This window comes from Eubalaena glacialis, chromosome 5 (assembly GCF_028564815.1).
Source record: "Eubalaena glacialis isolate mEubGla1 chromosome 5, mEubGla1.1.hap2.+ XY, whole genome shotgun sequence".
Taxonomy (NCBI): Eukaryota; Metazoa; Chordata; class Mammalia; order Artiodactyla; family Balaenidae; genus Eubalaena; species Eubalaena glacialis.
The window spans coordinates 67,459,429-67,471,994 of NC_083720.1; the positions used below are offsets into that span (position 1 = coordinate 67,459,429).

General features: G+C 41.0%; 1 protein-coding gene across 15 annotated transcripts in view; it reads right to left on the reverse strand.

The window, feature by feature from the left end:
* Positions 1-12,566, reverse strand: part of APBB2 (amyloid beta precursor protein binding family B member 2) — a 372,773-nt gene that overhangs the window by 295,331 nt on the left and 64,876 nt on the right. The gene's annotated exons all lie outside the window — the stretch shown is intronic.

The window sequence follows — 12,566 nt, forward strand, 5'->3', positions numbered from 1 at the left end:
ATTTATCCTGTATGGGACTCTCTGTGCTTCCAGGACTTGATTAACTATTTCCTTTCCCATATTAGGGAAGTTTTCAACTATAATCTCTTCAAATATTTTCTCAGTCCCTTTCTTTTTCTCTTCTTCTTCTGGGACCCCTATAATTCGAATGTTGGTGCGTTTAATGTTGTCCCAGAGGTCTCTGAGACTGTCCTCAGTTCTTTTCATTCTTTTTTCTTTATTCTGGTCTGCAGTAGTTATTTCCACCATTTTATCTTCCAGGTCACTTATCCGTTCTTCTGCCTCAGTTATTCTGCTATTGATCCCATCTAGAGTATTTTTAATTTCATTTATTGTGCTTGTCATTGTTTCTTGGTTCCTCTTTAGTTCTTCTACGTCCTTGTTAAATGTTTCTTGCATTTTGTCTATTCTATTTCCAAGACTTTGGATCATCCTTACTATCATTATTCTGAATTCTTTTTCAGGTAGACTACCTATTTCCTCTTCATTTGTTAGGTCTGGTGTGTTTTGACCCTGCTCCTTCATCTGCTGTGTGTTTTTCTGTCTTCTCATTTTGCTTATCTTACTGTGTTTGGGGTCTCCTTTTCACAGGCTGCAGGTTCGTAGTTCCCGTTGTTTTTGGTATCTGTCCCCAGTGGCTAAGGTTGGTTCAGTGGGTTGTGTAGGTTTCCTGGTGGAGGGAACTAGTGCCTGTGTTCTGGTGGATGAGGCTGGATGTTGTCTTTCTGGTGGGTTCGTCCACGTCTGGTGGTGTGTTTTGGGGTGTCTGTGGCCTTATTATGATTTTAGGCAGCCTCTCTGTTAATGGATGGGGCTGTGTTCCTCTCTTGCTAGTTGTTTGGCATAGGGTGTCCAGCACTGTAGCTTGCTGGTCGTTGAGTGAAGCTGGGTCTTGATGTTGAGATGGAGATCTGTGAGAGATTTTCGCCGTTTGGTATTACGTGGAGCTGGGAGGTCTCTTGTGGACCAGTGTCCTGAAGTTGGCTCTCCCACCTCAGAGGCACAGCCCTGATTCCTGGCTGGAGCACCAAGAGCCTTTCATCCACACGGCTCAGAATAAAAGGGAGAAAAAATGGAAAGAAAGAAAAAAGAGGATAAAATAAAATAAAATAAAGCAATTATAATAAAAAATAAGAAAAAAATTATTAAGAGTAAATTTATTAAGCAAAAAATTTTTTTTTAATTTTTAAAAATAGATTTATTAATTTTTTATACTAAAAATAAGAAAAAAATTATTTAGAAAAAATTTATTAAGAAAAAAAATTTTTTAATTTTTTAAAATAAAAAATATGAAAAAACTTATTAAAAATTTTTTTAAAAATAGAAAATAAGGAAAAAATTATTAAGAAAACATTTATTAGGGAAAAAAAAAAATTTTTAAGCCAAAAAAAAAAAAAAAAAAAAAACGGACGGACCTAACCCTAGGACTAACGGTGAGAGCAAAGCTATACAGACAAAATCTCACCCAGAAGCATACACATCTACACTCACAAAAAAAAGGAAAAGGGGAAAAGTTAATATATCCTGCTCCCAAAGTCCATCTCCTAAATTTGGGATGATTCGTCGTCTATTCAGGTATTCAACAGATGCAGGCACATCAAGTTGTTTGTGGAGCTTTAATCCGCTGCTTCTGAGGCTGCTGGGAGGGATTTCCCTTTCTCTTCTTTGTTCGTACAGCTCCCGGGGTTCAGCTTTGGATTTGGACCCGCCTCTGCATGTAGGTCCCCTGAGGGCGTCTGTTCCCCGCCCAGACAGAACGGGGTTAAAGGAGCAGCTGATTCGGGGGCTCTGGCTCAGTCAGGCCGGGGGGAGGGAGCGGTACGGAGGAGGCGGGGCGAGCCTGCGGCGGCAGAAGCCGGCGTGACGTTGCAGCAGCCTGAGGTGCGCCGTGCGCTCTCCCGGGGAAGTTGTCCCCGGATTACGGGAGCCTGGCCGTGGCGGGCTGCACAGGCTCCCGGGAGGGGCGGTGTGGAGAATGACCTGTGCTCGCCCACAGGCTGTTTGGTGGCGGCAGCAGCAGCCTTAGCGTCTCATGCCCGTCTCTGGGGTCCGCGCTGATAGCCGCGGCTCGCGCCCGTCTCTGGAGTTCGTTTAAGTGGCGCTCTGAATCCCCTCTCCTTGCACGCCGCGAAACAAAGAGGCAAGAAAAAGTCTCCCGCCTCTTCGGCAGCTGCAGACTTTTTCTCGTGCACCCTCCCGGCTAGTTGTGGTGCGCTAGACCCTTCAGGCTGTGTTCACGCAGCCAACCCCAGTCCTCTCCCTGGGATCCGACCGAAGCCCGCGCCTCAGCTCCCAGCCCCCGCCCGCCCCGGCGGGTGAGCAGACAAGCCTCTCGGGCTGGTGAGTGCTGCTCGGCGCCGAGCCTCTGTGCGGGAATCTCTCCGTTTTTCCCTCTGCGTCCCTGTTGCTGTGGGATCCGCGCTGATAGCCGCGGCTCGCGCCCGTCTCTGGAGCTCGTTTAGGCGGCGCTCTGAATCCCCTCTCCTTGCGCGCCGTGAAACAAAGAGGCAAGAAAAATTCTCTTGCCTCTTTGGCAGCTGCAGTCTTTTTCCCGGACTCCCTCCCGGCTAGCACCGAAGCCCGAGCCCCAGCTCCCAGGCCCCGCCCGCCCCGGCGGCTGAGCAGACAAGCCTCTCGGGCTGGTGAGTGCTGGTCGGCACCGCTCCTCTGTGCGGGAATCTCCGCTTTGCCCTCCGCACCAATGTGGCTGCGCTCTCCTCCGTGGCTCCGAAGCTTCCCCCCTCTGCTACCCGCAGTCTCTGCCCACGAAGGGGCTTCCTAGTGTGTGGAAACCTTTCCTCCTTCACAGCTCCCTCCCACTGGTGCAGGTCCCGTCCCTATTCTTTTGTCTCTGTTATTTCTTTTTTCTTTTGCCCTACCCAAGTACGTGGGGATTTTCTTGCCTTTTGGGAGGTCTGACGTCTTCTGCCAGCGTTCAGTGGGTGTTCTGTAGGAGCAGTTCCACGTGTAGATGTATTTCTCATGTATCTGTGGGGAGGAAGGCGATCTCCGCCTCTTACTCTTCCGCCATCTTGCCCCTCCTCCCCCATATATGTATTTTGTATTAACCTTCCTAATAGATTACAATTCCTACACTATGGTTCAAACACCTTGAAATATGGGGGGTATAATTCTTGCCATGACTAAGTATAAGAGGGTCAGATATCAGTACAGAAGCTATACAGAAAGAAAGGAAGATAAAGCAAAAATAAATGTTACTGATGAGCTATTTATCAAACCATTTTAGGGAAAAAAAGTTTCTTTTGAAACTTTCTAGTTTCTTTTGAAACTAGAAAAATTCCATGGCCTTGTTGATTTAAAAACAAAACCTCACGGATTAGAGATCAAACTATGTATACATAAGGGATGTTACAATGGGTTTATCCTCCACTGCCTACATTCTAAAGAAAAATTGTCTTCTTCCTATGATTAAATTTCAGCATCCAAACTAAGACCAAAGGAGCTAAATCACACCATAAAGAAACAGATACAATGGTTTCCAGAGAAGCCTACCAAGAGTGGAAGAGTTAAGCAGTTACTGTTACTGGAAGAGTTTAGGGGAGTCATCTTCTTTGACCTATGACTCATGCCTGGGGTTTTAATTAAAAGAAAAGCAAAATCTGGACACAGAAGTCAGAAGATATTTAAAAGGCACCCTGACTTTATCTGTGTCTCAGTCATAACTTCTACTCCAAACAGGCAGGCCTTTCTCAGCAAACAGCTTTCCTGATGAGCAATCAGATTTTGGAGACTTCCACTGCCACCTCCAGCCTTGTGGTCTGAAAAGCAAATACAATTCAGTCCAAAGCTCATATTTAAAGCAAAGAAACTGAGCATAAGGGTACACTTTCAGACATACTTCAGCACGAAGGGATTCTTTGTCCTTCAAATCACATTTGGTAAATATCTGTCTTTCTCCTTTCTCTTTCTCAACTCAGTGTTTTAACTAATAAGCTTTCAAGGGAACATTCGCTGGCTTAGTGCATACTTTACCACTCTTCCCATAAAAATTACCTTCTTCCTCTGCATGCAAAGAGGCAAGAAAGACTGACAAATGAACATTAGAAAAAAATTTACAGTGTTTTTACAAACATTTAGTAAGGTTTTATAAACCACATTAAAACACAATGAATGGGACTTCCCTGGTGGTGCAGTGGATAAGAATCTACCCTCCAATGCAGGGGACACGGGTTCGATCCCTAGTCCGGGAATATCCCACATGCCACGGGGCAACTAAGCCCGTGCGCCACAACTACTGAGCCTGCGCTCTAGAGCCTGTGAGCCACAACTACTGAGCCCGTGTGCCACAACTACTGAAGCCCGCGTGCCTAGAGCCCGTGCTCCGCAACAAGAGAAGCCACCACAATGAGAAGACCACGACGTACCGCAACGAAGAGTAGCCCCCGCTCGCCGCAACTAGAGAAAGCCCGAGCGCAGCAACAAAGACCCAACACAGCCATAAATAAATAAATAAACAAACAAATAAGTAAATTTATTTAAAAAAAAAAAACAACGAATGGTTATGGTCATGATCATACACTGCCCAGCTAGCTCTTGATTCTTGTTTAAAAGGAAAGAAAATGAATAAATGAACATGGCTAGAAAACTCAAACAATATGGAAAAGAAAAAGGTTTTCAGTGTAATATCTCCCTAGGGGGAAAAAAGGTATGTACCAGCATATATACAATATCTTCTCTAAAACATTTATACAAGAGGGAATGGTAGTCACATGATTCTGCAAAACATTTTTTCATTTTATATAGACACATGCACATACATACATATATATAAGTTGTATATGTGTATGTATATATAAAAATAATGTAATTCCAAATCAGCACACATATAGAGCTTTCATTCTTTACAAATATGCTATAATATAATATACCTTGTATAAATATCTTGACATAGTTGTAAGTGAACTTATTTATGAAATTGCTGGTGATTTTAAATTTTAAACTGTATTGAGAAATTGCTCTCCAGTGGCATCTACTTTATAATTCAATCTCAAACAGCAGTCCCTTTTCTGCATGTAATATAAGTATCAAAACAGACCTGCTTTGTCTCAAACTGCATCACAAAACTGCCAGACAACCAACCCATCACAGAACAAGTCAAGCTCTTCTAGACAACACAGACTCTACGAACCAAACCAGAAGCATCACATATCAAAGCTGGAGGCTGGCAATCACAGCTTCATAAAGGGTTCTGCGTAGCTGACCTTTCACTTTTTTCTATATTCTTTGTCTAAGACAAAACTGCAGGAACAGGGTGGGGGAAAGGGGAGATTATCATCTGCTAGGTATTTATCCTAGTCCATTCGGGATGCTATGACAAAATACCACAGACCGGGTGGCTTATAAACAACAGAAATTTATTTCTCACAGTTCTAGAGGCTGGCCATCCAAGATCGCAGCGCTAGCACAGTCACCTTCTGGTGAGGGCCCTTTTCCTGATTCATAGCTGGCGTTCTCGCTGTTTCCTCACATGGCAGAAGGAACTAGGATCTCTCTGGAGCCTCTTTTATAAGGCAGTAATCCCATTCACGAGGGCTCCACCATCATGACTTAAGCACCTCCCAAAGTCACCACCTCCCCATACCATCATCTTTGGGGGGTTAGGATTTCACCATGTGAATTTGAGGAGGGGACACATCCATTTACGCCACAGCAGTGCTCAACTACGAATACTACCAGGGGAAAACACTGAAACCGTCATAGAGTTGAACACCTTGGTCCCTCCCCACTGTCAAATACCATGGGGGCCCCCAAGGCAGGCAGTGCAAAGAAGCTCGAAGCCCCCCAAACAACAAGTACAGAATCAGGGTGGGGGACGGTCAGGGAAGTCCAAGGCTGACGTTCTTCCTTCCTTCTCTAAGTAGCTGCTTGGGAGGGTCTGATTCCCTCAGTAACCAGATACCTCCAGGTAACTCACAGCAAGTTGACAGAGTGCATGGCTGGGCCACATACCTTGGCTGTAAAATCGTGGACAGACTCCCAAACATGCCATGCATTTTTATTTCTGCCTCTGAGGGTCTGATGAGGTATTTTCCTCAGGTAAAAAGCCTTGAAAACCCCCATCCGCTTACAACCTCCTACCTCCTGTTTATTTATCAAAAATAACAAAATGCCACTTCTCCAGATTAATCTACATCCATATTAACCTCTCTCTACTTGGAAATTCCAAAGCATCCTATTCACACAGTACTTTGGGCCTTTATTATCTCATTAGTTATAATAATGATGAAAGATATATAAAGGGATACACACAGAGTTTTCTACAGGCCAACCACTTGAGAGACTGTGCTTTTATTTACACAGGTATATCATGAGGTTTGAGGAAAAAAATGTTTAGATTCAAATTTAAATTAGTAGATGTGAAACTTGGATAAAACCATTTGATATCTCAGCTCCTGAGCTTCTTTATCCACAAAACAGGTAATACTGTCTCTCTCATAGGATTGTTGTGAGGATTCTCCCCACCCCTGTCCCAACCCATCAGAAGCCGAGAAAGTGTTAAGTCCTTAGCACACTGGACAAGCTCAATAAAATGTTACCTCTCCCAGAAGGGCTTGTATTCTGGCTATCTCTCCCCCAGGATACTTCATTTTGTTCCCTCCAGCAACTACCAAAGTAGACTTTGTTAATACCGTTAACAAGTTCATTTGGAATTTAACTGAATTGCACTGAACCAAGTAAAATTAATTCAGCATCTCTTAACACTCATAAATGAATGCCTCCTCAAGGTCAGTGGTTATTTTTAATCCAATTTTAGAATCATCGAGGACCTAAAGTCTTGGTTGGAACTCCAGACTTTTTATTTCTGAGATAAGTCTTTGGTAAAGCCACTAATTACCCTCCTACTTTCCCAGGCACGGCCACTGTCAAGCTTTAACCAGACACCAGAAAGGAGCCACAGCACTCACAAACTATTTACAACCTAAAGTCGTCAAGAAAACCACCCTTATGAAACCAAGCACGGAGGAGTTACTAAGATTCTAAATTCTGTCTTCAAAGGGCCTCAGCAGCATGAAGAATGCAGGAAAAACTAATTTTTTCATTCTTAAAAAGGGCACACTAGCAAATTGCACAGAGCAATTTCCTAATGTAAGCTAGACTGATGTTGATATTCATTTTCTAAATAAATGACTGGCTTGGATACTGTCTATGTAAAAACATCCAATAGACTTATTTTTGTTTATAAATGAAGATCAATTCTTATCTGAGCAGACAGTAATCAATTTGGAAACTTCAGAAGTTCTGAACAGTTATCGTGTCATGAATAGTATAGGTCTTATTCGGACAGTCTAATCAAACTAAATGTTTTATTCATTACAGGTCACTATGGGACTGAGAAACTACTGCTTGTTCTTATATCAGTAATTACACTAAAATAAACTGACTACATGTCACTGGAGTATGGTACCTTTGAAGGCTTTTAAAGGAAATTAAATACCTCACAGATTATTTAACATAAAAAATATAAAGACAGGCAAAAAGTCAAAAGACGTAATATTCCAAATTCTATTAATACAGTACATATATTTATCATCAACATCCTCATTAGAGGTTTACACAAGAATGTGGTTTCTCCTAACAAAAGCAAGTTCCGGACACGCTCTTTATTCTTGCATCAGGCTCACCGAATGTAACCAAATTGATCTGATTCTGCAACCAAATGATTATAAATAGGCAGGAGCCTTCACAAAATACAATTGTACCACAACTCAAATTGCAACGGCTCAGTCATTCCAAACCCCTAACTTCAGTCAACACAAGGCTCTATTCAGAATAAAGGGCAGTTAAGAAGTTACCCTCACCCTGCCCTAGTATGTTTCAGCTCCCTAAGAAAAACAAGACCAATAGGACTGTATCCTCCTAGAACATTATACTACACTCCTCATAAAGTCATTCATCATTCCGCAAATAGGTCACAAAGATTTTTAAAAGGGCACCAAAGAGAAAGAAAGGACAGAAAGGAGTGACTGGGTTAAAAAATTCATGATACCCACGTCCTAGAGAAATAAATGAAAGCTTACCTACCGTTTTTTCTTTTAAATGAAAATAAAAAGAGTAATTCCATGTTGCCCATGGGTGCATTTTTATGAAGTGACATTATCAGCCAGAGGACTGCAAGGAAAGCAAAGGGGCCAGGTAACGAAACACGTCAGCTCTACCCAGGTGGAAATGAGAAGATTACAAGAAAGAGCAGGAAGCAGATAAGCCATCCTGGAGAACTGAGCCCTCCGGGAACAGGGAGGCATGGCTTGACCCACTAATGCAACGGCAGAAAACATGTTCTAAATCTAATCATGTGATTTTAATATCTGATTAAAGTCCAATAGCAGAAGTCAGCTTTTAGCTATATGCCAGAGAAGAGAAATGTCTCTGAATTTCACCAAGACTAAGTTTATATTTTTTTCACATTAAAAATAAAAGTCATTCCCCAAACAAAATTGTAACTTTACTAGAAAACAAAACAAAGGCCAACTGGAATCCAAACATCACAATAAAGCACTGACATTTTTTCCTTTTTAACCTCTACGCATTCACAATTTTTACAGTTATAACTAAAGAAGAGAAATAAATTTGCAGTCTTCGTGTTTCTAATATAATTATTTTAATGTCTCCACAGCAGTCTATTGAGAACCATACCAACACAAAGGCAAAAATAGCACAGGTAGATATAAAAATGTAGCTAGCATTTTAATTATATTACAAAAAATGTCCAATTGTCAGAAAACATAAAACCATACTATAATCCCAAAACCCAAGACATTTCAATTCATAGAGTTTCCATCTGGTAAAATAATTGTTTTGTGAAATTTACCTTTTTCTGTATAAAAGACCCAATTCATATAACCATTAATGAAAATACTTGAAATGCTTGAAATAATATACCAAATGTATAAATCTTTCAGCCAGTAATTATTGGTAATGATTAAGACAGAGGTAATGAAAAAATTTAATTTAGTCTGTTTTATACAAATGGATAATGGGCATAAAAATGCTTACCACTTTTATGAAAAACAAAGTATTTTTTGGAAATAAAATAATCTAGAAAATGCATCTAGACTGATTTGCATTCTCTCCTACGACTTCAGATTTCCACTGTTATCCCAAAGAGAAATAACCAGAGACTAATACTTTTAACAGAGTGACTCAAACAGGAATGGAGATGAAAAGTAGCAAAGATACAATAGTTTCTTTTTTAAAAAAAAGGGAGCTATACTGCAGCTTAGGTCCATTTCTTGAGCAAACCTTTTTCATAGAAAAATTGTATTGCAAAAACTTAAGTGAAGTGTGGTACTGGCATAAGGAAGAGAGTCCAAAAAAAAAAAAGAAAACCTCTTACATTTATGGTCAATTAAACTTCTACAGGGACTTCCCTGGTGGCGCAGTGGTTAAGAATCTGCCTGCCAATGCAGGGAACACAGGTTCGAGGCCTGGTCCGGGAAGATCCCACATGCCGCAGAGCAACTAAGTCCGTGCGCCACAGCTACTGAACCTGCGCTATAGAGCCCGCGAGCCACAACTGCTGAGCCCATGTGCCACAACTAGTGAAGCCCGCGCACCTAGAGCCCGTGCTCTGCAACAAGAGAAGCCACCGCAATCAGAAGCCCGCGCATCACCATGAAGAGTAGACCCCACTCACCGCAACTAGAGAAAGCCACTGCGTAGCCAAACACAAATTAAATTAATTAATTAATTTTTTAAAATAAATAAATTTCTACAAAGGTGCTGAAATAAATCAATAGGTAAAGGATAATCTTTTCAGCAAATGGTGCTGGAACAACTGGATATCCATATGGAAAAAAGAGAGAGAGAGAAAGAAGAGAAGAGAAGAGAAAAGAGAAGAGAAGAGGAGAAGAGAAAAAAGAAATTGAACATATACCTGAACCTTACACCATACACAAAACTTAACTCAAAATGGATCATAGACCTAAATGTAAGGGCTAAAACAACAAAAGTTTTGAAAGAAACATATGAGAAAATCTTAGCAACTTTTGGTTAGGCAAAGAGTATTTAGAAACATCAAAATCATAAGCTTTGGAAGAAAAAAATGATAAATTGAACTTCATCACAATTTTAAATGTTTGAGCTTCAAAAGATACCATTAAGAAAGCAAAAAAACAAGCCAGAGACTGGAGAAAATATGTGCAAATCATAAATCCAAAAAGGGACTTATAGACAAATAACCCAATATAAAAATATGCAAAGGATTCAAACAGATATTTCCCCAAAGAAGATACAGGAATGGCTAAGAAGCTCACTGACTGAGTTACTAGCTCAATTACGAGGGGATAAATTTCATAAACACCATCCTTTGTCCTTTTCATAAAGCTACAAAATAGGATAATTTCATTAGAATCTCCATAACATGTTACTTTGTAGTTCTCATGTCACAGTAAAGTTTTCAAATCACTGTAAAATGAGACTAACATCCATATTGGACAAGAAATAAAACTATCTCTATTCACAGATGGCATAATCTGGTATATAGACAATCCTAAAGAAGTCATATACACAATTAAAAAACTACTAGTACTGATAAACAAGTTCAACAAGGTAGAAGAAAACAAGAGCAATATACAGAAAACAACTGTATTTCTATACACTAACAATGTATATACACTCTGAAAGTGAAATTTTAAAAATGATTCCATTTATACAGGCATCAAAAAGAAAAAAAAAATAAATTGTAATAAATTTAACAAGGAAGTGTAAGCTGTGTTCCCTGAGAACTGGGACAAAGTGAGAGAGTAGCATGGACATATATACACTACCAAATGTAAAATAGATAGCTCGTGGGAAGCAGCCGCATAGCACAGAGAGATCGGCTGGGTGCTTTGTGACCACCTAGAGGGGTGGGATAGGGAGGGTGGGAGGGAGACGCAAGAGGGAGGAGATATGGGGATATATGTATATGTATAGCTGATTCACTTTGTTATAAAGCAGAAACTAACACACCATTGTAAAGCAATTATACTCCAATAAAGATGTTTAAAAAACAAACGAAAACACGTTGAAAGAAATTTAAAAAGACCTAAGTCAATGGAAACACACCCCATGTTCACGGATCAGAATTCTTAACATTGGTAAGACAGCAATATTTCTCAAATTGATCTGGAGATTCAACACGATCCCTATTGAAAGGCTGGTTCAAAAGGCAGGTTGTCAAAGCCCACAGTGTACAACACAAACAGTGAACTCTAATGTAGACTACCGACTTTAGTTAATAATAATAAATCAATATTGGCTAATCAACTAACAAATACATCACACTAATGCAAGACGTTAATAATATTATGAGAAAACTCAGGGCTATGGGTATGGAAACTCTACTTTCTGCTCAATTTTTCTGTAACCTAAAACTGCTTCCCCAAAATAAAGACTATTAATTTTTTAAAAGTCAAACAAGGTCAATCATAAAAAATAAAATAATAATCATAAAGCCTAACACGGAGAAGAAGAAACAAATCTTTAAAGTTCATGACGCACCCGGAATTCTGCTGACACCAGAAAGCCAACTGACGTTTTGGTGAGAAGAGCAGCTGCTCCCCTGTGGTGTTCAAATAAACTCTGGGCAACTTTCTGATAACCCCTCATTTGGTTGATCCCGACACAATCGTGTGTACAGTAAATACCAAGACTCTACTGCTGGAGAAGCTCTGAAATTATCTTCCTTATCTGCAATTAACTATACGCTCTGGAAAGCCTCCCTTTCTTTCAGACTCAAAAAGCAAGTAATTGAATTACATACAGTTCTAAAAATGTTCCTGTTTCTCCTTTGTTAAATAACAGCTCTCTGGGCTGGTCTCTCCCCAAGCCAGCAGAATTCATAATTCCCCATCTCTTCCACTCCCACAGAACTTAGTTCTTACCTCTAGTGATACATTTTTCACACTGTGGGTCAGCTAACCTAATACTGATCTGGCTTATCACTGCGAAGCCCCTGAGGATGGGGACTATGCCACAGTCATTTCATGCTAACACCTCCCACCTGGAAGGATGTTTTTAGATGTAAGCGATGGACACCTAATTCAAACTAACTAGCTAACCTGCCTGGAGAGTGAAACTGGAGTTGCTGGCTTTAGGGGCTGCTGAATCCACCGCCATAAGTTGTGGGTGTAGGGTGAGTGTATGTGTGCATGTGTCCCCCTCATCCCCATTCCTTTTCCTCCATCTCCCTGCTCTGATTTCCTCTGTGTTGACTTCATTCTCAGAAAGGTTCTCCCTACGTGGTAGAAAAGAGGGTCACTAGCAGCTCCGGCTTAACAAACCCACAGAAAGGAAAAACCTCTTTCCAACAGTTTCATAACTCCAAACCTCCATAACGGACCCTTGTGACCCTGACTAGCCAAGCTGATGTCACATGCCCATGAAAGAGGCAGTGGAGTCACCTCCTCTAACTACATGGGCTGAGAACAAAGCAAGGGTGACCGACAGCCCAGGGGAAATCTGGGTGATTTACTGAAAGGAGGAGGAAAGGGATGCTGGGTGGGCAAAGCCAAGAGACGTTCACTACTTCACAGGCTCTTAGGACCGCCGACTCCCTCCCTTTT